The sequence below is a fragment of the Cimex lectularius genome, unplaced genomic scaffold (assembly GCF_000648675.2).
Source record: "Cimex lectularius strain Harlan isolate CLEC.00 unplaced genomic scaffold, Clec_2.1 scaffold163, whole genome shotgun sequence".
In the NCBI taxonomy this organism is placed as follows: Eukaryota; Metazoa; Arthropoda; class Insecta; order Hemiptera; family Cimicidae; genus Cimex; species Cimex lectularius.
Window position 1 is genome coordinate 376,218 of NW_019392826.1, and position 26,953 is coordinate 403,170.

Consider the following 26,953-nt stretch of genomic DNA (forward strand, 5'->3'; position numbering starts at 1 on the left):
CACTAAGCTGTCTCCCTTCCTAATGGCCTTACCTCCTTCTTCCACCCTCTAAAATCTGGGGTGCCCCAAAGCTCTAGGATCTGTCCTATCCTTTATAGGATTCATTTATAACATTGACCTGCCCGGCTCCATCCAGTCCTGTAACTATCACCTTTATGCCGATGATTCCCAAATATACATATCCTTCTACCCTTCCGATCTTCATTCGGCCATTCTCAAGATACAAAAAGACCTAAACTCCATCAACGAATGGACCCATAAAAATTTCCTAGTCCTCAATCCGTTCAAATCCAACGCCATAATTATCGGGTCCAAGCAACTCCTCAATTCCCTCCCCGTATCCCACCTCTCATACTAAATAACCATCCCATCCCCTTCTGCTTCTCTTTTAAAAACCTAGGAGTAGTCTTTGACCAAAACCTTTTCTGGCATTGTCACATTTCCCAAATTTCCCGCCATTCCATTGCCTCCCTAAGCCTGTTTCGTCGGTCCTGGCTTCTCTTACCTTTCTCCACCCGCAAACTCCTTGTATCTTCCCTTATACTTCCCTTCTTCGATTATAGTTGTTTGGCATACGGTGGTCTCTCGGAGGGGGAGAACGCGCGATTGAAGCGTATTATGAATTCTTGCGTAAGCTTTGTGTACGGCACCCCACGGGGATCCCGGGTGTCGGGGTTGTATTCCCAACTTTCCTGGCTATTCCCCTCCTTCCGTGCACAGTATTTCCTAGGTTGCTTTCTTTTCCAGTCCATCCACACTCGTCGTCTTCCTTACATCATCCAATCCCTCCAATTCAACTCCTCACACCACACTCGTAAGACCCGCTCATGGGTCGACCATACAACATACAACCCATACCTTCGAAAGATCCTTTCTGATCCGAACCCCTAAACTCTGGAACTCCCTTCCACTTTCTATTCGTCACGATTCCTCCTTTAAATCCCACTTGTAAAATCACCTCCTCTCCCTCCAAGCAGAGACCTCACTTTAACCTTTGTTATTTTTGTTTAATATTCTTGTAATTTTTTCTTCTGGCCTGCCTTACCCTGGTATACATTGTGCCAAGATTTCTATCTTTTTTTTTCTTTTAACTTCATAGAAGGAACTTCCTTTATTTATTTCATGTAAATTATTCTTAGGGGACACCAGTCCCAGAATAATGTTATTTTTCTTCTTTTTCTTCTAAAATGATGGATTCACGTGGGGGATTTGACCAAGTAGAACGGCGAAATAAAAATATTAAAAAACGGAAAATTTTAACTTTCAAAAATAAAAAAAAATATTCACAAGAAGTGGCGGATACGTGTCCCATAGTTTGGAGTGTAGAATCATTAAAAAAAGTTTAGTCCAAATCTGCGACCCACCAGCCTGGTCGTCCCATGTAAGACGAAAACTATTGATAAACGTGAAGAAAGTGTGCAAAGATTAAAAAAAAAAATATGTTCAAGGAGTGTTGCTAATTATAGTTTTACAATTTACTGATGACCTAATATTTTTTATGTTACAGAAGGTTATGTAAAATAATTTTCAAATTTAATGAGTCTGTCATTGCTTACTATTTTGTACAACCCGTTTGTACAAACCATTGTGACTTCCAAGGAACCATTAATTTATATGGTCATTTATAATATATTATTTGTAATAAACACATTATTATGTTGATCTTGAGGAAAGATTAGTATAAATTGACGCATAAAGTACAATGTAGGCAAATAAATATTTTACAAAATCTATGATCGGGTTGTATGTACAATTAATAACTAGGTGGTAAATCTTTTTATGTTTTTATGTAGACATGTTTTTATAATCTTTTTAATTTATATTTCATTTATGATCAAAACTATTGCAAAAATGTTATAACAACGTTGACAAAAGTTACCTTTAAAACTTTATGTGGCCGGACAGAATAATACGATAGTGTGTTTATGTCGTGGTAATGTTTAGTTGATCGTAGGGAAATTTCAATGGTTAATGTCGAGCTGAGGAGTCTAGAAGTGGTTGCACATGACATGTCTGTATACAGGGATGAACCTCTCCCACTGCGCCCTCTCCATTTATGGTTACACTCACCCTTGCCAAAGGTCGGAGAAGGAAATGTCTTTCCTCCGAGATCAGAGGAGTCCTGATTCAAATGGGAAACCCTCTCTATCTCATGGCCTTTATCTCTGAGAACGAATTGTTTCCATTCGAGTTTGCTCGTAGTCACAAGACGACCAGTCGGATGGGGAATCCAATTCGGAATTTTTCTAGTCGCATGCCGAATGGAACTCTAAAAAACATCCGTCTTAAAAAGTTAATATTGAAAATTCAATCAAATATCAGACCCTTTTCGCAGACGGTCATATTTTTTTTAATAGAGATAAAAGTGAACCTAAAATTAAATCCATTAAATTTCGTGGTTTGGTTGACCAAATAACTCCTTTCAATTAATTAATCTTTACGTAAGTATTGGTTGAAATGAAAAAGTTAGCGCCACGAACGGGATTCGAACCCACGACCTTCGGCTAAATACGCCGCTGCTCTACCACGTGAGCTATTGATTCACTCGGACACCAACTCCCCATCTCAACCTACCTTTCGAATTTCCCCTCCTTTTTCCCATTTATTGTTTTTTTATATGAACAAAGATATAAAAAATAGCATACATTATTTTACGTCATCTATTTCAAAATGTGGAAAATTCCATTTGCCACACTTTATTTTGTTAATCACACTTAATACATAAGTAGGTTCTATAAGCACATTTGTTTAGATTTTAAACTGAAAATGTACAATTCAAATACTGTATAACGCAAGATGGTAAAGTGCATCAATAATTAATTACGCATACCTACACAACTACATGGAAATTGATTTCCATTTGACCAACTAGATAGACTCAAAGATTGATGAACATCCCTGTATTCACTACATAATTCAGAATATTTATTTAGAAATCGTGAGATGCGGTCTGGTGTGATGTAGGTTTCAGAAAAACATTTTCTTTATCGTACCAACGTTTCGATCTTTATTGAGATCATCTTCAGGGCTCAAAGTGTTTGTCTTCTGTGTAATTGTGTCATTCTTGCGTGTCGTGTCGAGAGGGCTCAGTAATTCAGAATGAAAAAATACAAATTTTATGTATTGTTCTTACTTCAGATGACTAGACATCTTTATATAAACTGTGATGCTGGTTTTGTTAGGGCAAGTAAATTAATAAAATTGATAAAAACATAGCTACTTCATATTTTTGAGACTGTTTACATTTATTTTCATCGAAAATAAAATTTAAAAAACATGTACATGTGTACAAACGAAAAGAATTACAGAAAGAACCTTCTTTCTGTCTCGTGGACGAGATTTGGTCCGAAACTTCAAATTTGTTGCCGGCCGTGCCAGAGATCGTCGACGCCAGTTGTCCAATCTCTAAGGTAAAAAACGGTTTCCCCTTTCTGGTAGACGAGACACAAACTGGTAGTTCCTAGTTGTTAAAAAAAAGTTTTATCCTTCAGAATCCCGGAATTTTATTCTCTCTTTCTCACACAACACTTACAACACTTAATTTGAGTGAGTACAATTACTTTGATTGGGTCTAAAATTTCTATCATTGTATAAATTCTTTTTTTCACATCTTGCATGTATTTGTATAATTTAAACAATGTTTATAAATCCCAGGCCCTGAAGATGATCGTATTAAACAACGTTGGCATGATAGAGAAAATGTTTTTCTGAACCTACGTCACACCAGACCGCATCTCATGATCTCCGAATAATCACTAACTCCGGATTCAGTACTCCGGATCAAACTCACGATTTCTAAATAAATATTCTGAATTATGTAGTGAATACAGGGATGTTCATCAATCTTTGAGTCTATCAAGTTGGTCAAATGGAAATCAATTTCCATGTAGTTGTGTAGGTATGCGTAATTAATTATTGATGCACTTTACCACGGTCACTAAACACCACATAAAAATAATTTTCACATTTAACGAGTTTAATTTAAATTACATATTTATTCATCGGGTTATTAAAGTAAAGAACAGGTATTGGAAAAGTTTCAGTGCTGAATTGACTTTGATACTGAATCCGGATATAGGTTCCCAAAGTTGGACAACTCAAACGCTCTCCACAGTTGGACGTAGGCATCGAATAATGGAGGAAATCATCTCTTGAGGAAATGAAAAAATTTTCAGAGGGCAATAATTTACAAGGGTATGTGATTTTAGTTTAAAAACCCATCGGGTCGAGAAAAAAAGTCAGTCAAAACGTAATCTTGTCCTGACTGGACCAATTAGTCCAATTTGAAGGCATTTAATTGGAGAGGAGTAAATCCAATTCTCTACGAGGCGGGTAACAACCGCCATTTCAATCCCGCGACCGATGTTAAACCGAGTATATTCCCTCCAATCCGGCCACCATAGGTGAATGGCCCGAATTTTTCTACATCGGCCTGCTTTTCATTAGACTAAAACAACCCACATCGACCTACTATCGCGAAGCGATCACAGTGCCAGTACTCATCAAGTACTACAGTACTACTACCCATACCATATTAAAAAATAACACTTAACACATGATATTACTATTACCAATATTTAGGACAACTAGTAAAACTAAGAAAATAAATGAATAGCAAATAAGTCAAGGGAATAGGAGTTATCGTTAAATAAACACCTCGCATTGCCTTACTGTTGTACACCCATACTCTCTTTCGCAATTTACTACTTTCTTTAACCAAATTTGATTTACTTCCTCTTGTTCACGGATTAACTATTCTAATATTCCGGTATCCAATTATTCTGTATGCCTGAATGTTATTATCTGTCTCTACTTCTCCCTTTTACTCTCTCTCTCTCTCTCTCTCTCTCTCTCACGCTTTCTCTCTCATTCTTACTCTTTCTCTTTTTCTCTATTTCACTCTCTGTCACTCTTTATCCCTCTTTCGTTTTTTCATTCTGTTTCCTTCTCTATCTCTTTCTCTCCCTACTTTCTCTTTCTCTTTCATTCTCTCTCTCTCTCACTTTTTTTCTCATTCTCATTCTTTCTCTTTTTCTCTATTTCACTCTCTCTCACTCTTTCGTTTTTCTTTCTCTCTCTCTCACACACACTCTCTCTCTCTCTCGCACTCTTTCTCTTTTTTTCCTTATTTTATGCGCGGTCATTTTTATGTCATACATTTCTCATTACTGGAGAGTGACAATGGGATAGGTTAATTAGTGTTACGTGGTGTTGAGGATTGAGGTTAGAGACGAGGTTAGGTTAGGTGTCAGAAATAAGGTTAGGGACGGGTTAGTTTAGCGATGGTTTTATGTTATATTCATCAATTTTTGACACCAACAAGGATATATTTGATTATAAATGAAATCTCTGCAAGAAGAGAACAAAAATTCATTTTTCACATCCTACATGTATTTGTAAAATTTGTTTATAAATCCCAGGCCCTGAGATGATCTCAGTAAAGATCTCGAAACGTTGGCACGAAAAAGAAAACGTTTTTCTAAAACCAACGTCACACCAGACAGCATCTCAAGATCGGATTCGACAAAAATGAATTTATACAATCCTAGAAAATTTTTATATTAAAAAAATGAATTTATACAATGCTAGAAATTTTTTAGAAAAAAAAAGATTTATACAATGCTAAATTGTATCGTTTAAATTCATTTTTTTAATCTAAAATTTTCTAGCATTGCATAAATTCATTTTTTTTAATCTAAAATTTTCTATCATTGGATAAATTCAGTTTTTGCACATCCTACGTGTACGTGTAAAATTTAAACAATGTTTATAAATCCCAGGCCCTGAAGATGATCTCAGTAAAGATCGAAACGTTGGCACGATAAAGAAAATGTTTTTCTAAAACCTACGTCATACCAGACCGCATATCTCGATCTCCGAATAATCGCGAAAATTTTTGTTGGGAGAGATGAAGTAAGAATAAATTATTAGATGTTACTACGACTTTTATTATGGCGAAAACTCTTTCAATTTAAACTAAGTGGGATTAACCTACCCGCTATTGATATTCTAAAAACATTTCAATTAGTGCTATTCTATTTAAAATCTATTACTTTTTGTTAAACGTATGAATCACAATAATTCACAATAATATAACGTATGAATAGTAAAAAGTAAATTCATAGTAAAAAGGTGAATATCATCACTCACCCCTCATCATATAATTACTCTTGATTTCTATCATAAAAGTGCATTTTAATACGTGTACATAGATACCTATATGAACATGAAAAATTACAACTTTTCAAAAAAAGGGATTTATTGATCGAGCTCGAGTTTTTCCCGTTGCCGCTTAATTTACACCATAAAATCGTTCCAATCAATTCCTCTTACAGCAGGACGATGATAGACGATGTTTTTTCTGGGTCGGTTGTATTAGACACAGCATATACACAAAAGACGAGTCTTCACACAGCGTTAACGATGGCCGGTTCATTAAGGCAAAATACACCAGAACATTGGATGCGCCCCTTTAAAACAAGTATTTGAAGCAGATCTAAAACAAAGAATGTCATTGGACCAGTTCCATTCTGCGTAAAGAAAGGTACTGTCTTATAAAAGTAATATAAATTTACCTTTACCTTTTACTAACCTTAAGAGAGTTTTCCAATAGAAGTGGAAATTATATCATCAAATATAAAAAATTAATATAATGTGAGATGTTCTATAACTAGCTTTCCCAAAATTAACATTTAAATTAACTTTTAGGTTGAGTTGTTTTCTCTATTTAGGCCCTTAATGGTTCCGTTTAGTCCCTAATGAGGTCAAATGTGAAGTATACCCCCAAACATTTTCTAAAAAAAAATTGTTGGCTCTTCGACAACAGTAATAAAAGTTAGTATTTTCATGTTTATTTAATCTATTTTTAATAGTTTTTACAAATTGTAACTGTTGTTATTAACATTTTCTCTCACATTTGGTAATGTTTTGTTACCCATTCACTAATTTCACTTTCACTCCATTTTTCTTATTGTACTGCTACCAGCCTTTAAACAGGACTTAGCTCAAGGGTGCCTAAAGCACGAACGAAATTTATGTAAATGTACACAGGGTGTTCGGCTCCTCGTGCTACAAACTTTGCCAGTAGGTTTTACATTCAAAAAGGAACCAAAAAGTCATAGCTCACTGTGGTCCAAATCTCAGCAGTTTTGGAGTTATTTTACATTATCTGATTTTTTAAGATTTCACAACCGTGCTTCAAATAAACAATGATAACTCCAAAACTAAAAAGTTTTGGACAAATTAGTTAATACCAATGAAAACTACGTAAAATTTGCAATGTGTTCAATATTAAACTTGTAAAACATTGGGAAGTAAGTGTTTTAGTAACTAGAATTTTGAAAAAAAAATTTTTTTCAAAGTTGAAAAACTTTCTTTAGTGATTGTAAACTACTATTTCTACATCTAAGGACCATCAAGTTTCAGAATACGTACTCTATTTAATATCCTTTTTAGTGGTTTAATTTCTTTTTAAATTACTTTTTTTCAAAGATGAAGAAATTGATCGAGGAAAGGAAAAAAACCATAGCTGAAGAATTCGTAAGGTGGAAAATTAAAAAAAAACTTAAGGAAATTTTGAGTCAATTTATTAAACTTTTTTTCATTTGGGTTTGTTTAAAACCTTTTAGTTTTGGAGGTATTATTGTTTATTTCAAGCAAGGTCGGGAAATCTTAAAAAATCGGAAAAAATTGGAATAACTCCGAAGCTATTGAGATTAGGACCATAGTTAATAGGACTTTTTTGTTCCTTTTTGGATGTAGAATCAACTGGCAAAGTTTGTAACACCCTGTACATTTATCCATGGCCCAAGGAAATTTGTATCAATTTTATACATTTTTCTGTATTATGTACTAGCCTAACAAATTTGGTGAAAAAAAATAACATTTTTTGTTCCAAATATGTTCGCTACTCCCCTTATGTTTTAAATTTCGTTGTAATTTTTTAAATATAATTACATATTTTATCCGAAATTTCAAGATTGCGACTTAGTTACAAATAATTCTCCAGCTCCACGTTTCCTTCGGTTGTTTTATTGAATATTGCTAGGCGATTTATTGAATTACTCAAATCAAATCCTTCTCATCAGACTTTATAAATAAACTGATATATCTATCTTTATAAAAAAAAGTAAAAATATGAATACATGTAAAAATAGCATTAGACAAATTACAAGTATGAATGATAATGTTGAAATTTCTCATTAATTTCACTAATTTCGTGGTCCGCTTGACCAATTAATATATTACAATTAATTAAGGTTTTTAGTTGAGATAAAAAAGTCAATGGCACGAGCGGGATTNGGTTGAGATAGGAAGTTGATGTCCGAGTGGATCGAGGTCACGATAGCTCAAGTGGTAGAGCAGCGGCGTATCTAGCCGAAGATCGTGGGTTCGAATCTCGCTCGTGCCATTGACTTTTTTATCTCAACTAAAAACCTTAATTAATTGTTTCTCATTAATGTTAAATGTCTACTCGTATTTTTATTATTGATAAGGGGGTGGGAGCTTAGCCGTGAAATAGTCAGAAATAAAAAATTGATTGGGACATTCTGTTAACTTAAATATGACAGTGTATCACTTATTGGAATAATAACAAAAGCGTAACAAAAAGCGTACAGACATATTTTCCCAAATAATTGTTTTAATCTTGTAAGCATAGTAAGTACAGTTTATGTTGTGGAATTAATATTATTTTAATTTATTTATATTTGACATAAGTAAAACAAAACATAAACATGTCTTCTACTGGCTTATCAATGAAGTAAACAAACATGCATCCAAGAACATTGTCCACAAACACCATATACAGTGGGTCCTTTTTAAATATCCCGCTAAAAAAAAATTAAAATTTCAAATTTTTACCTTTACTGGAGAATTATACAGGGAACCTCAGGTCCAGCTCATCTTCAAAATTTCAAATACAATCCTATACATCGTAACATATCATTTTAATGGATTTGTTACGCGGAAAACAATGGTGCAATCGGATTTTCAATTTGTTAAATGACAAACAGTTATGACTAAAAATTTGAAAAAATAAAAGGTTTGCTATTTATTAATCACATCTCATGTTCCAACTACCTGCCTTACATAAACATACAAAGATTTGCTCTTTTTATCCATTGTTCAACGGTTTTCAGAGAGATGAGTCAGGAAAGATGGTTTGACAAGCATTTTCTATACTTTGCCGCAGTTCTTCAACTGAAGTTACGGGGGTTTGATTGGTGTGTACGCTGTTTTTTAAATGGCCGCACAGAAAGCAGTCAAGTTGAGTTAAATCGGTGACCGAGGAGGCCAACAAATCAGGCAATGACGTCCTATCGACCCATCTCGTAAGTGACGATTGAAATGCTCACTACGTTCAAATGTTTGATCTGCCAAAAATTGTGTGTCGGACATCCATCAAGCTGGAGAATCATTTTTTGGCAGATGTCAAAGAAATAAGGCCCAATTAATTTATTTTCGAGGAGTCCACCCTAAAAGTTGATACAGTGAACTGTCTGATGATGACAATAGTTAATTACCCATTTTCGAAAATTCCAACGGTTTACTATGTCATTATAAGTGAACTTGGTGACATTTGTGCAACGAACGCTAGACGCCAACCATAAACACTCTCGAAGTTCCTGGACAAGATGAGAGCGATACCGACTAAAATTGCAAGTCCGGAGTAAATTTCTAATTTAATTTTTTGAAAAACCTAAAACCCTTCCAACATTCCCCAGAGAGGAATTCGGATTTTCGCGAACCTACAGTAGAATATTCACCTCCTCGTCGAAATCACGCTGCCGGTTTATTGCAGCGCCTGATCTTTATCTCCTCATATTGGGAGCAACAGTTGTTTACTCTGGGGCGATCGGGAAATTTCTTAGAGTACAAATCGACTGCACGACGCACAATACCACCACTATCAATAAAGCTGTCGTACATAATCAACTAGCTGTTGATCGGAAATATGTGCTCTTCGGTTCATTTTGAATGGAATGCCGAATATAACGAATAGGTACAATTGTAACATTTATTTACTTCAAGGAATTACGATTTCCTCTCATAATGCGAGTTTGACAAAGAATGACAGAATGTATTAATAAAGAAAATTAATGTTTACTTCAGTGAAGAAGAAATTTATTGAAATTAACAATGAAACAAATGAAATCCCTTTTTTCTTCTTGACATAACATGGTGTGTTTTTGACCAAATTATAATCCAATTGCACCATTATTTCCACAGTAAAAACTCCTTAAAAATGATGTGTCAGGATGTACAGAATCGTATTTGAAATTTTGAAGTTAAGCTGGACCTGAGGTTCCCTGTATAATTCACCAAAAGGTAAAAATTTGAATCTAGACTTGAAAATATAAATCACGTATTTTTTGATAGCGTTATTGTTTCAAGAAAAATTCAGCCGGACTATCTAAAAAAGACATCCTGCATTATAATAAAAAGTATTTATTGGTGAGAATAAAGCGGGGCTGGTTGCGTGAGTGACTTGAGTCTACGGCGGAAAACTTTTAAAGTACCCCATCGACCCCAAATTAGAGTAGTCTATTATAGGGAGCAGGTAGATGGAGGAATATCGAGTACTCCATCTACCAAACAGTATGAGTGCGATCAATGTAGAGAGGTATGAATGTATTTATTGGTGTGATCGTGTGTGTGCGTGTGTGTATCGAGCATGTTGCGATATTTTGCTAGTGCTTCGGGGCTGAAATGACCAAGCTGTCGGATGCCCCTGTCAAGTATTTCGTCTTTTTTCTTTCCACAACCTTTAGCTGGCTCAAGCCTCTATTCTATTCTATAACTTCGATTTATGGATAAACGATCTTACTTATAACGCATATTTAGAAATTTTGTTGTGCGTAAATTTTCTAGGTTATCATGATCATTAGGAAAATTATCAGCTTGTTTTTATGTATGCCACAATGATTATTCGCAGATCGTGAGACGGACCGTTAGTTAATGATTATTTGGAGGTCGTGAGATGCGGTCTGGTGTGACGTAGGTTTTGGAAAAACATTTTCTTTATCGTGGTAACGTTTCGGTCTTTATTGGGATCATCTTCAGGGCCTGGGATTTATAAACATTATTTAAATTTTAAAAATACATGTAGGATGTGGAAAAATGAATTTATACAATGCTAGAAAAAATTTAGATAAAAAAGTGAATTTATACGATTCTAGAAAATTTTAGATAAAAAATGAATTTATATAATGCTACAAAATTTTAGATTTAAAAAATGAATTTATGCAAGTCAAATTGACTTTCCTTTCCCTAATTATCCCGGTCTATATAATCTTGAAAAGATAATCAGGCCGAACAATTCCCCATTTTTTCCTACTGTCGGCTCCTTTCATCTCAAATAAGCCAACTCCTCATATAAAAATGTCTTTCTCTTCCCCACTCCCTTCCCCCCTTCAAAATCAGACGTATATAAATGTAAAACAGCAATATCTCACTGGCACTATCAACACGACATACAAGAATGACATATCTACACGGAAAACAAACTCTTTAAGTGAGTACAAATATTGTACTTTGAATGAATCTAAAATTTTCTTGCATTTATATAAGTTAAGTTTCTTTTTTAAATCTAAAATTTTGTAGCATTGTATAAATTCATTTGTTTGAATATAAAATTTTGTAGCATCGTATATATTAATTTTTTTTAATTTAATTTTTTTTTAGCATTGTATAAATTGTTTTTTTAAATCCAAAATTTCTAGCATTGTATAAATTCATTATTTCACATCCTACATGTATTTGTAAATTTGAACAATGTTGCTAAATCCCACGCCCTGAAGATGATCTGAATAAAGATCGAAACGTTGGCACGATAAAGAAATTGTTTTTCAAAAACCTACTTCACACCAGACCGCATCTCACGAACTCCGAATAATCATTGACTAACGGTCACTAAACACCACACACGTATGCCACAATATTGCAGGTCAATATGAATTTAATGAAAATATTTTCGGGAAATAAAATTCTTAATTATTTTTTTTCACAAAATTTACTCTTACCATTATAATTATTTTAATATTAAAGTCCTCTTTATTATTTTCGCTCAGGCATAAGCACATTTACAAAGATGTTCATATTATTGAATTTTAATACCACCTACTATTTACTATATAAAGTTGTGTTAGTGTTTATTATGTTTCTTAATGCAATGCAATTTTGTAGAGAAAACATAATGATGAGTACATGCTAGAACGGGCTGTAAAATAACCGAGGCCGCATTTCCCGTGGGATGTTTACTTTTCCTTAATTCGATTATGTTCTATTTTCAAACTAGCGGTTATAAATAACAAAAGAGAGGTATTAAAGTTAGTTAAATCATTAGGAGAGGATGCCGTAGCATGTTCAAACGCGTGTAAAAATTCACTAGAAGTTGCTGATCCGTATTGTCAAATATTAATTCATGTTGATTGAAATTATCTCGAAAGGTCGAATGTCTAAAATAAAGCTTCCGTCATTTTGAACCTTTGCGGATCGACGAAACCGGTGGGATTTGCCTAAACAAATTTCCTTCACATGGGCCGAGTAAACATTTTTTATTGTATAAGAAGAAAACCTGTGTTGATATCATATCTGATAGAACAGAGAAATAATATATTATGGGCCTGGGAATATGGAGTTGATTCAAGGCAAAGGGTGGATTCGATTCCGATCTGAGGCCTAGCCCAAGGGGTTGAAAAGGCCAAACGTTCTTCAGGAAATACGACCAGAAAAGGGCAAAATGAACCGAAATATTGAAGTTGATGCCTCCCGGCGAAATAAATGTAGTTTCATATTACAATGATTTGAACCTTTTGAATCAAGAATTGATTTATTTACATTAGTAAGCAATAATAAATAACAGTTCTGATAAAGTGTGGTGTTTAGTGACAGTTAGCCAATGATTATTTAGAGATCGTGAGATGCGGTCTGGTGTGATGTAGGTTTCAGAAAAACATTTTCTTTATCGTGCCAACGTTTCGATCTTTATTGAGATCATCTTCAGGGCCTGGGTTTTACAAACATTGTTTACATATTACAATTACATTTTGGATGTATTGTATAAATTCACTTTTCCACATCCAAAATGTAATTGTAATATGTAAACAATGTTTGTAAATCCCAGGCTCTGAAGATGATCTCAATAAAGATCGAAACGTTGGCACGTTAAAGAAAATGTGAAACCTACGCCACACCAGACCTCATCTCCGATCTCCAAATAATCATTATTATTTTATTTAATAAAGAGAGAGAAAAAAGCGTTTGGCAACTAATATAGTTTAACTTGGAATTTGAAAAGAATGCAATTTAATAAAAACTTCTCTCCAAAAAAAATTATATTGGTATTTTTATAAATCTGTATACAAAAGTCATCGCTGTAATGCAGAAACGGTTGCATATGGCGAGGTCGTACTATAATCCAACCACTGTGAGTAACATAGCACTTGGAACAAATCGGATTTTTGTATTTAAAGCTGGAACAATAAATTTTATTACGACAAGGTAAATTTCCCCGAGTTCCACAAACGGCCGGCTCATCAGACATACGCGTGCGGATGAAACGCATTTAGAAAATGTCTGCGATTACTACCGGCCGCAACAGTCCGTCTAAATTCTAATCCATTTTACAACGCGGATATCAAAATTTATTTACCTTGCCATTAATATTTTTTTACTTCTTTTTATAACAAACTTTCTCTTGGAATTATAATTATTCCGAAGATGCAATAGTATATAGTGTATGTCAGTACTATCTATATATACAGATCAATTAATGACTATGTGTTGTTTTTCCTACTGGCTATGTATTTCTGCTTTATTTAATTTATTTCCACCGTCTATCTTCATTTATACATGATTTCTCTTTCCCTTTTTTCTAAATAAATATCGATTAACGTTCACTAATCACCACACACTAAATAAATGTTCACTTCGAACACTTTCATCAATTCTGATGGTTTGTCGGAGTGTGGAAGGTAAGGACACATGCCGGTAGTTCGTCTCCTACCTACACCAATGCGGCCTATAATAAAGATACATCGGTGAAGTTTGTATCTTACTGTCTTTACATCGGCGAAACAAATTCAGTAGATTTGGCGACTATAATGTATCAGTAGTTTTGCAACTGTAACCGATTCAGTAATCTTGCGATTGTAGAATATTAGCGTAGTTTTTACGTTTATTGACGGTTCGCGCCTACAAATCGGAATTTGAAAGACGCGGGAAAAGTGTAATTATAGGCTGTACTGTTTTGTGTAAATTCTGACGTCCCTTATTTGTAATACATGCAATTTTTATACTCTCTAAACACTCCCGCGACTAATAAGAACAAACTGTGAAATTTTCAGCAAAGTTGGTCTATTGAATGGCTGCGCCTCGAAATCTAATTCGAAAAATATATCACACCAGGAGCCGAAGGCCCGTCTGGCCAGCTGACAGCCGAGAAAATGGACGCCACAAATTCCTGAAATCTCTCTTTTTTGTAAATCCTGCCAACCATTTTATAGCCTCTAAACCCGCCCGTCACTTATAAAAACAAAGCGTGAAAATTTCATCAAAACCGGTTCGGTAGTTTGTTGTTTTTACGATTAACTCGCATACGAATANATATATATATATACTAAGATGTGTATGAATATATAGATTAATATCGAGTTTTTATCAGTAATCATCAATTTTATCAGATCTTGTGCAGTAGAAAAACGTGATTAATAATCATAGTGCTCTACAAGAATAATGCCTTTTTAACTAAACTAATAAATATTTAGTGTGAATTATCCTTCACGTTTGTACTAATAATCTTTTTGTTATATCAAAACTAATTACATTTGCTAAGTTTAATTAAACTTTGAGGCAATGAAGACCGATCTGTAATGACTAAGGCCCGTTACTCAGCATAGATGGAAATCAAACGCACGTCTAGCTCCTGGAGGTCAGCTCCGTTTCAGGGTGAGAATTTAGAATTAAATGAGCCAACTGGACCAAATTAATTCCGCTCATAATCATACAAATGCTAAGAGTCAGCCTCGACATCGATTTGTCGGCATCTCGACAAACCCGGCAGGTGAATTATGCTAGGGTCTGCAGCGTCCCGGAGTGATTTACGCAGTTAATTTATCCCCAGGGAATTAAGTTTTGTCACCTTTCCGTGAGGGATTGGGGACAAGACAAATTAAACGTCGACTCATTTTCCGATCATCGTTTTAATAGGATGACTTATTTACCGGTGTCTTTCTTCAATCGAACACCGTGGAAATTACACGGTACAGTTCGAAACGTTTATGGTAAAATCAATCATCTACCTGGCCTACTTTTGGCACTGGTTGTCTTTATCGGAATCATACTACCCGATTTTCATTGCCATCTGTTCTAGCCGCCTTTATCAATTATTAACGGCGATTGGAAATATAATTTGTAAAGAAATATTGAAATACTTTTGTAACCACAGGATATCTCACAAGACGAAGGATTAAACAAATTGGCTTATCTTGATGACTGTTATAATGGAAAAAAGAATCTAGAGAGAAGCAACAGGCGCCTGCTAAATCAAATGAGGTTATCTAGTCATGTGTGGTGTTTAATGACTGTTGCCTGATGATTATTTTGAGATCGTGAGATGCGATCTGGTGTGTCGTAGGTTTTAAAAAAACATTTTCTTTATCATGCCAACGTTTCGGTTTTTATTGAGATCATCTTCAGGGCTAAAGTGTTTGTTTTCCTTGTAGATGTGTCATTCTTGCCTGTCGTGTTGAGAGTGCCCAAACATCATAGTTATCTAGTCAATTCAAAACAAGTTAATCAGAACGACGTTCCTTTGTATAGTTCCTAATTGCATACGAACCGTTTTAAAAGAGGCAGAGACAAAGTATGCCTGGGCATGACAACTATATCACTGGAAAATGTAGTCTTATGATTCTTCCTTCCTGAAGGTGGGATAATAGGTCATCTCAAAAAACCACAACCAGTTTTTATCCACAACGTTCGGATTTATTTTAATCCTTCCTCAGGTGAGTTAACGCCTTGTACACAGAACAAATATTTTTTTTTCATTTTTATATCAACATGGTTATCATTGTTTCTTCACTACTTACAATGGTTAAAAAAGGGGTCGTCAGTCATGAATATTTTATAACAATTTATTTTAAAAAAGAGCCAGGGTGGTACTTATTCAGACTAGAAACAAACGTTTTAATATTTTGAACCTGACTAGACTCTCATCACAACCTCTAATGTGACGATCGACCACTTTTCAACATCTTATCACAGACCAACGAATCAACATTAAAAATACCTCTCAACAGTTAAAATTGCATTTTTCTTATAAATCTATTTTTTTAAACAACAAATTTTATTATTTTATTAACAATATTTTAACAATTATTATCACAACTATCACAGATTTTAAGTTTCCTCCGGAGTTTAAAATTGACTAGATTATTTTTATATATTGTTTAACAAATTAAAATAGCAATCACTTATCTTCACTTATCACAGTCTTGACGGTAATTAACAGACAGTTTATCTTTTTGTATGTAAAGGGCCTCTAGGAAGGCTCTTTTTTAAAATAAATTATTATAAAATATTATTGACTGACGACCACGTTGTGGTTTTTTGAGATGACCTATTATCCCACCTTCAAGAAGGAAGAATCATAAATTAACTGTTGAGGTCGAAATATAAGAAAATGTAGTGTAAGAAAGTTCAACAGAAAAAAAGCCCACGTACTTCGAGCGTTTCATGGTTGGTATTGGGGATATTCAGTGGGTTGCTCCCCAAAGACTTTGGAGGAATATAGATTACCTAATATATTCTTAGAGATTATTGGTTCGAAATTGTTCACTAGTTCATTTCTATCATTGAGATGCATAATTTAAACAAAAACATAACGTGATATAACATTGGTAAAAAAAACCCGTGCAATAAGCATGAACTGTTATTAACTAAATACATAAACTTTCTACTTTAGGTTAACAAAACTTAATTATGTTATTACAAGTTTATGCTAAGTAAGGGGAGGTGGATATACCGTTTCCTGTATGTTTTATGGCCTTCGTGGTCAACCCTCGACCTGTAATTTTCATAATGCAACGTCTGGCTAGAATTTAAGCAAGGGACATGCCCAAACATAATGCAGGTTTAATTAACCTAGAAATGGAATGGTCGTGAAAAGCCGTTGGAGCCGCTGTGAAAGCATTCGAGACAATTTTCCGGCTGAGGGGATACGAAATTCAAATCGGCTTTTCTTAGGAAAACGTCGATTCGCGGAAATTAGTTACGGAAATGTGCCAAAGGAACCGGATTGACTTGCAAAAGTACGGATGAACAGAACTTGTGGTTTTCTGTTTGTTAAACTAAGAAGCAGTTTTTGGAAAAACTTGTTTATTATGTAAACTGTTTCACATATCCTCAATGGTAGAAATAGGTTTTTAAAAATCAGTGATAGGAAGGTTTTTGAAACTTCAAGCAAGAAACTGCCAAATTAAAGCTAGTCTAATGTACATGTTTATTTTGCAGATATATAGTTTCGCTTTTTGCATCTTAAACTTGGAACAAATTTGTAATTACGACATATTATTAGAGGATGCATATAATATGTACAAATATTTACATAGTTGATTAACATTGAATAGAGCAAATGGTTCACTTCATCCGTATATCACGATTCCTCAGAAAGGAGGTGTCATGGCCATTTCTTCTTGATGCGCCTGATAAGACTGTAGGGATCTGTTGCACAAGACTGGCCAAGACTTATGAGGTGAAGAAAATTTTTATTGTGAAACGGTGATAACTTTCGGATAAATGGGATTTTAACAACGTTGGGTTAGTTGTTGAGACATAGAGCATGTACAATGGGCTTTAAACTGAGAGATTAGAAATGTTGGGTATTGGAAGAGTTAGCGGTTCTTCACACTGTAAATAGGTTGTAGTAACGATTTGTAGTTTGTAAGTTAGTTTTTTCAATAGTATGGATTGTGGTTGATGGTATATTGGTCTGGTCGGTTTGGTTGCGTATGCTGATTCGATGTGGAACCAAGGTAGCGAACACAGTCAGATTTGAACATAGGAACATTATTGTAGTATCTTTTGAAAACAGATTTCTTTCGGAGTGTAAATTTGGTATTCGTGTGAAGTACACTGCACCCCTCTATCAACAACCCCTATCTACTCAAAATCCACCAATCACACCATGCTTCCCTCTTTTTTCCTCAAAAACTCGTCCTTCCCAGCCTTTTTGGCTCTCTTCGCGAGCTCTCGAAATGAGCACACCTCCTATCGCCTTATCTCCCCTAAGTGTTGCACCACAGTAATTAACCTTTAAAATCGCCCTTTCATCGCCACGCGAATTTTCGCGGATTCCCCTTTCAAATCGCCATACGATCTTCAATTCCGTGTGCATTCCATCTCCCGACGGCATGGTCCCAAACTTCTCATCGGCATTTTCCCTTAATATCCTCATCTCCGTTGATTCCCTTGAGTTCATTCCTCCTTCGCCCCTTCATATTCCTCCTTCACTCCTCATAATCCTTATACTAAGTACCACCCTTCTTCATATCCGAGAAACCTCTTTTCATCATCTCCGAAAAACATCCTTTCATCATCTCACTGCACAGGCCAATTGGGTTAAATCATCAATCATCAACATAATCGCCGCTACTGTAGTCAGGCCGGCGCACTGGCATAGTCATCATCGCCCAACATCGCTGCATATCGCCTACAGATCTAGCCAGAACAGCCCGCCACGTGCTTCATTCGGCGATTTTTCTACACAATGAGTTAATTCCATCCTCTATTTCATTATTCTTATTTTACCTCCATTTATCCTCTATTCAATCGGAAATGTATATTTCCGTTGGTGCCGAAACATTTAACTCTTTTATCATTTATATCTCCTATGTGGTGTTCGTCGGTGCCATTTTGTATTTGGTTGGTGGCGAATAGCATAGGTGCACTTGCTTTCATTTATCTTAATTTTCCATTGACCACTCTAGCCTACTATATAGTTGCAATCTTACAAAATAACAGTTTGGATCTATGTCGGTGGATAGCACTGCTGGGTCATCAGCACAGCAAGCGGTATAGTGGATATAGAGAATTGGTCGAAACGTACTCCTCTGCTAAAGTCTCTCGGCCAAAGAGGAGTAGTATTTGTCGTTTTTCACTAATTCACTTTCATTTGCTGACGAGTACACAAGAAAATATACTATACATATCATCACGTTATGATACAGCGGATATACGGCGGAAAACTGGGTAGTCCGATGTTTCGTCTCAGTTTTCCGCCCATGGCCACTCCTCATTCTTAACATACACCAATAACTAAATCTAGGTAACAGGTCATTGAGATATTTGATATTCAATCTCGCTAATAAATACATACAACCGTAATTATAGGACATGAAATATGAGAAGAGGCATATAAAATTAGGTATGCTTTCATCGCCCTAAATATGGAAATACGTTTTACTGATAATCACTGAAATTAAGATTGTGTTGACATGTGGGGTAGGCCACACCGTTCTCTGTGCATTTTTAAAACACTACAGGCTACTAGAAGGTGACAGACAACGGCTTATTACATTGAGGGCACTGGTGTTGTCGGCACCCATCTGAAAATGGCTATGTTTGAAACCTAAGGCTTGTTAAGATAATTCTTTCCTTTTTTCATTTGCTCCACAGGCCACGGTTTGACTGAATTTTTTATATTTTTCATTTTTTAGTCACTTCAGTCCACCAACTTTGCCATTCTTGATAAATCACTTCCTTTTTTTTTAATTTACGTGTGATGACACTGTTATAACGAATTAAGTCGTATTTAGGAGGTTTCTTTTAATACAATGTAATATGTACATAAAGCAAATGTAAAATAAGGCCTATAAATAAGGCTAACTATACATTGAAATGCACGTGAAGGAGATAATATTAAATGTATATTAGTTCAAAATAAAATAGGAAAAAAATCATAATGATAAAACAAAAAATAACATTTAACTTTTGAAAACTATTAATTTGAAACTTTCTATATAGAACATAAATATGTAATTTAATTATTTATTTATTTTTTAAGTCAGCAGAAATTAAGTCTAATAATATTCTTTCGTTTTGGAAGTCTAAGACACTCTCAACACGACACACAACAGTGACAGATCTACAAGCAAAATACACACTTTGAGTTCTGAAGATGATCTCAATAAAGATAGAAACAATTAATTAAGGTTTTTAGTTGAAATAAAAAAGTCAAAGGCACGAGAGGGATTCGAACCCACGATCTTCGGCTAAATACGCCACTGCCCTACCACTTGGGCTATCGCGACTTCGATCCGCTCGGACACCAACTCCCCATCACAACCCCTCTTTTTGAATTTTCCCTCCTTTTTGCCATTTCTATCTCAACTAAAAACCTTAATTAATTGTAATATATTAATTGGTCAAGCGGACCACCAAATTAGTGAATTTAAAGATAGAAACGTTGATTCACGATAAAGAAAATATTTTTCTAAACTTACATGACACCAGACCACATTTTACGATCTCTAAATAATCAATATTACCTGTGTGGGTTAACAGCCGAATAAGGGCGTTGTCATTTCGATCCCAAATCGGGATATAAAGGTGTGTTTTTATAAGACGTACATTGATTTCATTACCCTGGCGGCAAAATGGCAAAAGGTGCAAAATAGTGTCGCTAATACTAATGGGACCTGGAGGTGAATTATTCTTATCACAGTGCCAACCCTTGACCCTGCTACGTGATCAAATTATTGCCGATGGAAGTGGTTCATCCGGGTTCCGTTGCACAAGACTCTGCACTCCCTGAGCGACATGTTCAATTATACATGTTGAGCTAAAAATATATTTTTTTATTTAAAGAAAACCGGCATGGCCAAATTAATCTTTGGTTTGAGATATAATTTTGTAAAATGATAATTCAAAAATTAACAGATTTTTTTTCACAGTCAAATGCATATACATTACAAGTTGTGAAATAAGATTGTTTTGTCTTTGTTCTAAATAATATACACAAGGGCAAAATAATTCTTATTGCTTTGTATACCTAAACATAATATCTCAGAATTCTAGTTTGTATATTTACTTACTTTTCACCAAAGGCTTCTGTCAAATAACTTAAGCAACTCTTTCTTTGAGAACCGGGTTCTGCAAATAACACTACGGTTACCTTGCTCAAAACCATCTTCCAGTCAGAGACTTGTGATGGTGTGTAATAAATCAATATCATTAAAAATTGTTAAATTAATTCAATTTGCCTTTATTTCGATCGTTTTCATATATGTCATGAAATCGTCAAATCCTACGAGTTGAAAACCTTTTGTTATATTTAAAAACAAATTTCTTGAAAAATTTGTTCAAATTCAATCGCTTCTTTCGACAAAAAAGTGTGTTCCACTGTTCCATACTTGCAGTCTCAACGCCAAGGTCTTTTTTCTATATTGCAATTCTTCTTGTGTTCTCATTTTCAATGTATTTTCTTACGGTAGCCTTTAGTTACTCTTCAAAGATTCAGAGTTTCAGGAAGTCATCGTGGTGTGCAGAGATTAAGTTTTTATGTTCTGTATAAAAATGTTACACAAATCAAGGCGCACAGCCCGTTAGTTTGATGTGAAACGCTTGTGTTAGCGAGTCACTTTTAGCGTATTGGTTTGAAATGAAAAAGAGTCATGAGTACACACAAAATTTCATCTTAACAAAAAACACCCTCTGAATGGAACTCGCTATCCATTTCGATTAATATTCGACGATGATTGATAATACTTTTGTTCCGTTCGCCGAATACGGCAGGCGTGATTTATAAAGGCATAACTCGATATCTACGGCAGACGCTGTTTGATGGATAAATCGCGTACAACCACCAACTTTTACGTACACAAACGTACGTCACCGACGTTATGTCTATTGAAGACGGAATTGCCGCAGGAAGTGTGACAGAGATCGAGGATGTTTTTGCAGCTCGTGAAGCTTTGTAGGCTTCTGAAGAAAACCGGCAAGAGAAACTCGCATTTGGACGAGGTAAACGGTCAATCTCTACGATGTTAAGTTCGCAGGGTTGTCGTTTGCGTTAAATAATTCGAAGCCGTTGAGCTGCACCGCGGAATCCATCCAAGTTTCGCTACTTGTCATTTACTCTGAATAGTTTAGTATGATGTCATTTTCAATATTTCCCGCGTGAGACAGTCAACTTGGAGCACTGAAAACGGAGAAAATCAAAAGTCAACAAAGCCGCTAGATTTACCAAACGGATTGGTTTCGAATATTTTATAGCGTTGTCCGCTACACAGTAATGGTATTGCATTCCATCAATTCGAGTGGTGTTGGTACCCATCAGCTCGGAAACGTGTTCGGCAGATGTATGGGGATTAGGTCTTTTCACTCGTTATACTCTTTGGGTCGGGAAAGCGACGGTAGAAGGCTTTGCAATTCTCCCTCTATAGGACTATTCCTAAGCCGGGAACACACCCGATGCAACGCTATACGACGCTACCCGACGCCTTGTCACTTTTGGTAGGGAGTGCACATATAATACGACGTAAAGCGCACGCCACGTCCAGTCACACAGCGTGCATCACAATAATCAGTAATAAATAATAAATCAGTATCACAATCGCAACGCCTCTTTTTTTCTTAATGCATTATTTTGAGCAAAACCATGTAATAAATTGTTAGTTAAGTTTTATGAGCATAACCTTGTAATCAAATGTTTGTTAAACTTAATTGTTTTAAATAAAGCTATTCCGTTTTTTTTATAAATTTTCTTTCCAACCATCATAATTAAATAATTTTTATAAAAATCATGAATTTTTGATTTCGTTTAATTTGGTTTACATTAAAATAAGAATGCTGTAGTAATATAACCACAAAATTACATTAGTTTGAAATAAACTACAAAAAATATGTCTGACGTCACTCGACGAAAATGGTGTAATTTTCTGAGCAAAAAATTAAATAAACGGTTGGTTAAATTTAATTGTTTTAAATAAAGTTATTCTTGTGTTTTGATGAATTTTTTGCTTAACCATCATAATTAAAGAATTTCTATAAAAACTCATGAATTTTTGATCTCGTCTAATTTGGTTTATTTTAAAATACGAGTGTTGTAATTAATATAACGACCAAATCACATTTTGCCTGGTTGGTCTTGCTCCTAAAACCACGAAATAAATTGTTAGTTAAATTTAATTGTTTTAAATAAAGTTATTCTTGTGTTTTGATAATTTTTTTTCTTAACCATCATAATTAAAGAATTTCTATAAAAACTCACGAATTTTTGATCTCGCCTAATTTGGTTTATATTAAAATACGAGTGTTGTAATTAATATAACGACAAAATTACATTTTGTTTGGTTGGTCTTGCTCATAAAACCATGAAATAAATTGTTAGTTAAATTTTATGAGCAAAACCATGAAATAAATTGTTAGTTAAATTTTATGAGCAAAACCATGAAATAAATTGTTAGTTAAATTTTATGAGCAAAACCATGTAATAAATTGTTAATTCAATTCATTGTATTAAAAAAATGGAATTCCGGTGTTTTTATCAATTTTCTACCAAACAATTAAAAGTAATTAAAAAAAGCTAATGAATTTTTGATCTCATTTAATTTGGTTCATATTAAAATGAGTATGTTGTAATTAATAAACGACAATAATACATGTAGTTTGAATAAAAATATGAGGGTCCGGTTCTTTTGTCTTCGACTGTACTCGAAGATACCCGACGAAAATCTGGACAGTGGGGATCGCAGTGCGTAGAGTATGGTAGCGTGGCATAGCATCGGGCAGATGTGCACGGGGGTAATACAACCTTATGGAAAAATGGACTTTGGATTTGTGTCGGGTAGAATCACATAGCGTTGCATCGGGTAAGTGTGTTCCCGGCTTAGTCTCGCTCGCTCGGCACTGGGCATTAGGTGACCTGCACCTAGCCCATAGCCTCCTCTTTCCAACGATTTGCGGAATTTATATTTTCATTTAGCGTTTGCGGGGATTGAAGCTGCCTTATTAAACTTTTTCAGCTTTTTACATGCTTACTTTACGTTTTTTCAGAGAAAAATTGTCAAAAATGTACTTACTATTACATACTTACATCGATTGATTGCTACAAATTCTACCAGATCTGAGACTTGGGTTTGAAGAGAGAATTGGAAGGGTGCCCTCGCCGCCAACCCTTGACCTCACAACGACGCATATTTACAAACGCGAAGTTTCAGTGAGCCGACCATATAAGCTAAAAAACGACCCCACATTTATGTATCTAAGAATAATATTTCGGAAGTTATTAAGACAAGACGACGTAGACCATTTCGTTACAACTTTCTGTTCTGATAGCCATATGTTTCTGTCTGATTTTAAAAACGCTTAACGAAGAAACCTTTTAAGTGAAAAGCTCTCTTCCTCTATATATATACATCCATAAAAACATAGTGAATTATGTAAACAGTTTAAAATGAAAAATCTTGAATGCTGTTACATTGTTAGCTGAAATACCTGGAATTGTTTACGGAAATATGGCGACCATTAGACTAAAACTTAACTTCATGTGCCATCCCAATTTGTAGAACAATTTAGTGAAAGCATAAATTAGGATAAACTATCGCCTTTAAACCTGTATATTAATAGAGGATGAACCGATCCGGGTACAATTGAGAGAATCGCTCCGAGAATGAAAACATTCGTTGTTTTACGGATACCGGCTGACCGGCTTTCTTGCATTAGGATAAGATTCAAAAAGTCTCAGCAATAACAGGAAATTATGGTATGATGTACAAGAAACAAAGAGACTTTACAAGCTATAATCTAAAGTTTTTAACCTATAATTATAACTTTGTCAACAAACAACAAGAAATGTAAAACCCTTGTAGCTATTAAATCGAACACTCTCTCATTTTCTTTCTGCATGTCAGGATTTTTGCTATAGGGGGGGGGGGTGAATAAGTTTTAAAGTTAATTTTTGAATAAAATTAAAATAACAATAACTCTGACAAAATTATGGCTTAAAAATTACTTAATATGTCTTTTTATACTATTCAAAAATGAGTCACAGGTAGAATAGAAATAGCTAAATAGGATAAAAAGAAATAATTAAGAAAGTTTCTTTTTATTTATAATTCTTGTATTTTTTAAAACTTTTCCATGTGGCTTTTAAAATGAAATTTTTGTTTTGTTTTTACAGTCAATATTTTGGACGTTTCAGTAATTCTTTGAAGATTTCTGAATTTTTCTATCTTTGCCATCCGGTTTGTTGATGCAAAATGGTCATATATCATTTAAATGAAACTATATATAATGAAAAATTTAAATAAGAAAAATGAGATGCTCATGATGGGATTAAATTCCCAAAATGTCCTAAAAATTAATGTAAAAATCAAACAAAAAAATTATTTAAAAAATACATGAAAAAGTGAAAAAAACAAAAACAAATTATAAATATAAAAAGACAATAATTCTTTAATAAATATTCAAGCTACATAATAAAAATTAGTATTCCGAGATCGTGAGATGCGGTCTGGTGTGACGTCGTTTTTAGAAAAACATTTTCTTTATTGTGCCTATATTTTTTTAATCTAAAATTTCTAACATTGTATAAATTCATTGTTTTGTATCCTGTATATAACCTTGTAAAATTTAAAAAATGTTTAAAGATGATCTCCCCCTGAAGATGATGTCAATAAAGATCGAAACGTTGGTACGATAAAAAAACATGTTTTTCTAAAACCTTCGTCACTGCAGTCCGCATCTCACGATCTCCGAATAATCAATGACTGACGGTCACTAAACACCATACATTTCTACAAGAGAGGAAATAAAATTATAATTTATTATTATTATGTACACCACAACCTGTTAAAATGTTAATAAATTGTCAGTAATGGAGAAAGGTTTTACGACAAAGTACCTTGTTTATTTATGTTTATTGCTATCTGCAATCACTCTGCTTAGCCTGTTTTTTTTCGAGCTCACCTGCCCAACCTTTTTCTTCTGACATCTTTTCTTTTTAAAGAGCTCTCAGAGAGGTAGTGGAAGTCAACTTAAGTCTTCCACCCTTGCTACATATACTTCTCATTCAATTTGCATGCGTTCCCCCCTCCTTTAACATCGTGTCCCTTCTCGAAAAAACCAAGAAGCTGCTTTATTTACCAATTTAACCTTTTTCCTTTTTTTGGATAATAAGAATTGTTCAAAACTAGGTAAAAAATGTAAGATAAAAAAGGTAATATTATCCTGAATGGGTTCTATTGTAGAAAAAAGTTCAGAAAGTTTTCAAAAATTTACAGGTATCATATATATGATAAAATAATTAACAATGAGCAATGGATGTAAATCATATAAATAAGAGTCAAGATACATTTTATATTTTAATTAATATAATCTAAAACAGTTTAAAAAAATTAATTTTAAATGCAAGATCCAATAAAATGGGCACATACGACGTACAATCCTAATTTAAGAAAGTTAATTAAAATGTAGGTGACTGGATTCAAAAGTGTGTAATCTAGATGGGGAAAAAATTAATAAAACCGTTTCCAAACTCCGATACGAATCGATTTCACCAGGCCGGATTATTGACAGTCGAGGTGGACAAAATTTTATGAATGTATAAATTAATACCGGGATACGCCGATATCGGTATTTCATACTGGAGGGAAGGCTAATACACGTCTCTTCCATTTTTCATCATGCTCATATTGAAAGTGATTTCAATTCGCTCCTTTATAAAACACAATAACTGCCTGCTTTCAAACGTAGAAAATAGTGTTGTTTATTGGGTTTATACTATTTGTTTTATAAAAAGTGTTTCTGTATATGATGCTTAAAATTAATTGAGCGATTTATCGATCGTTTTAGTATTTAAAAATTCATTGAATAAAAACTTATAAATTCAAATTTATAAATACTTGTTAATAATATTGCAAATCATTTCTAACGTTGGAGAGGCTCGATA